The sequence below is a fragment of the Suricata suricatta genome, chromosome 10, assembly GCF_006229205.1.
Source record: "Suricata suricatta isolate VVHF042 chromosome 10, meerkat_22Aug2017_6uvM2_HiC, whole genome shotgun sequence".
NCBI classification, from domain to species: domain Eukaryota; kingdom Metazoa; phylum Chordata; class Mammalia; order Carnivora; family Herpestidae; genus Suricata; species Suricata suricatta.
In genome coordinates, this window is record NC_043709.1 from 58,196,922 (window position 1) to 58,200,023 (window position 3,102).

Here is a 3,102-nt window from a genome sequence, read left to right on the forward strand (position 1 = left end):
TTTATCTACATCAAACCTTCAGCAAAGGAATCAGTGGCCATTAACAAGGGTGTGGCAGTGCTCACTACCTCCATCGCTCCGGTTCTGAACCCTTTCATTTATACACTGAGAAACAAGCAAGTCAAAGAAGCCTTCAATAACTCAGTCAAAAGAATCGTGATATTTTCCAGGAAATAAAAGAATGTGAAGCCAAAGAAACACATATAATGAACTTATCAAATCTTCTAGTCAGGTTACTTTATTCAAAACACTCAACCTGCTCTACTAACATCTTCCTCACAAACAACTTTTGAGATCCTTCCACAAACGGACATGCTAATAGCTTTTACAAACCTAAATCCTAGCTTTACCTCCAAATTAGGAAAATCAAAAAACAAAACATAACAAATTAAACAGAAGTATATCTCCAAACAAGAAAATATCAAGAGAAAATTTGTTACATTTTCAGCAAAAGACTAATGGTTGCTTCTTCCAATCCAAAGCCTTCGAGTGATTTATTGCTTGATTCACTTCACAAATATGGATTTGGTAGTTTCTTTAGGTCAAGTATTATGTTAAACATTAAACATAAAGGAGAGAACAAACCAGCAGAAACTTACTCCTGTAAAACCTCAAGGACAATTTAAAATAAAGCAAAATAGTTAACTTGCAATCCCCATAAATATTTTTTTTGTGTGAAAGAGAGTTAGAAACCTTACAATTATGGAAAAATATCTAAAATACCAAGACAAAAATTATAAGATTTATAAGTATATCAAATTGACAATAACCAAAACTTAACATTATATACAAGGTTTTCTCAAAAAAGGAAATAAATAAAAGGGAAAATGAAAAATGGGTAAGTATTGTTGAAGACTTCCATATTTTGGTATTACAAAAAATAAAAGGCTGCCAGATGTAGACACATAATTTAAAATGCCAACACAGATTGTCACTAAAATACACAAACCCTTGCCAAAAATAACATGAAGGAAATGAAGGAAATAAAAACAGCTAGATACATAGGATGTTGGAAACAGAAAAGTTTCTAAAAGGAATATGAAAAGCTATATATAATTATTTTATACCTATTATGATATAAAGATATACACTAGGACAATATAACTTGTTTGCATTTCCTCCAGAAAAAGTAGCTCATATAGATTATATTCTGAAACTGTTTTCCCCATCCAACTACACCCATGCTTTAGGAATTTGAACAGAGATTTCCTCTCTGTGTTCATGTCTAGTCTTTTCCAACTGCTGCTTCCCTGTCAGAATATATTTCCCTCATTCTTTGTTGGCTGACTCTTTTTTTCCTTCAATTTTAAATTTAAAAATTACCTAGGTTTCTCATAAAATAAGCACAAAACTACTCTATGGTCCAATAATCCCACTTCTGGGTATATTACCCCCAAAACTAAAGTCAGGATGTCAAAGAGACATCTGCCCTCTTACGTTCATTGCAGCCCTTTTCATGATAACTAATATGGAGAAACATATGTCCATCGACCTAAATGTGCATCAGCTGATGAATATATAAATTCAATGTGGTGTATACAATGGATTACTATCCAAGAAAATTCTGAAACATGCAACAATATAGAAGGACCTTCAACACTCTTGTTCAGTGAGAAAAGCTAGACTTAGAAAGACAAGTAATCCATGATCCCACATACATGAAATATCTGAAATAGTCAAATTCTTAAAGCCAAAGATTAGAATGGTAGTCACTAGTGACAAAGGGAGGGAAAAATAAGAAATTGCTAATCAATAGGCATCACTTAAACAAAATGAATAAGCTCTAGAGATCTGCTTTACAAATTTATCCTGTCAATCTAAAGTTGTCAGCAGGCAATAATTAAGCAAGAGCATTTACTAAGGATCAAAGAACTGTAATTCAGGAGACACAGATTTGGGTAAGTAAACCAAATACAATCCTACCCGAAAGCAAAAGTCAGCAGGTTTTTAAGCAAAAAGGAATGCCTGTATACATTATTTGCAAAGAACTTTTTATTGGTGTTAGTGGCAAAAAGCTAATCTAGACAATATAATTGGTTACTAAGCAAAATCTATTATTGTAGCAAATTACAGGTATTTATGCTGAATCCTTGGAATATTTGGGATTTGATCCCATTTAAAAGCACCTAGTTCCATGGGTGAGGATAGATCCACCTCTTTAATGGCCTCCCAGCTTCATTGTAAAAAACAAAACAAAACAAACAAAAAAAAACTTAATATAAGTGACTCCATCTCATTTCACTTTTCACATTTCCCTCTTTTGTTTAAGATCCTTTTCTGAAAACATCACTAATCAATCCTGTATTTACTTAGGCCCACATCACTGGATAGACCTATCCCAGGGAGTCATGTCCCACGTTGAGGGTAATTTTTAATCTCGGCAGATGTTCTAAGGACACTTTCATTAGGGTCAGGCCACATTGAAAAACATGAAGGCAGTCAGAAAATGGTTCCTACGCAGTTTCCTCAGCTGAGGAAACCACTTAGAGTTTCAAGTGAATCAATCCAAAGAGTGACCATAATCAGATGTCCATAGAGGTTTTAGGTGATCCTTCTTAGCAAGATGATAAGCATAAGAAGAGTAATTAGCAATGATAATATTCCAAAAACCTCCTATACCTTAGGCACTAATTTAGGAAATTGTTAAGAATGCTGAATTAGGAAGTACCTAAAGTCTCAGTGTACTTAGTGCAATGGAACAGATCTAAAGAACAAATATAAGGAAGTAAAACCTTACTGTTGGCAAATCAGCTTGACCAGTACTATTTCATATTTAACAAGATAAAGTTCTAAGTACAAAAATGAAGTCAGTGCTATGAGTTCTTCTCACATCTTTCCCCCTTTGCTCTTAAGTCCCCAGAGAAAAATCAAGATAGTAGTATTAGTCCCTAAAAGGCCAGAGTATTTCATTACCTGCTCTGCTTCCATCTTATCCCTTTGTGATAGAGGGCAGGGCAGGGGGGTAGGGGAGGGTGGGATGTGCGAGAAAGCACTGTGACTAATTTCTCCAAGTTTTCTAGTCCATAAAATTCATACCCATAAAAAGTATTTGACATAGCAATCTGTGCAAACACAAGTTTTGCATTTGGGTGAGTTATAGCA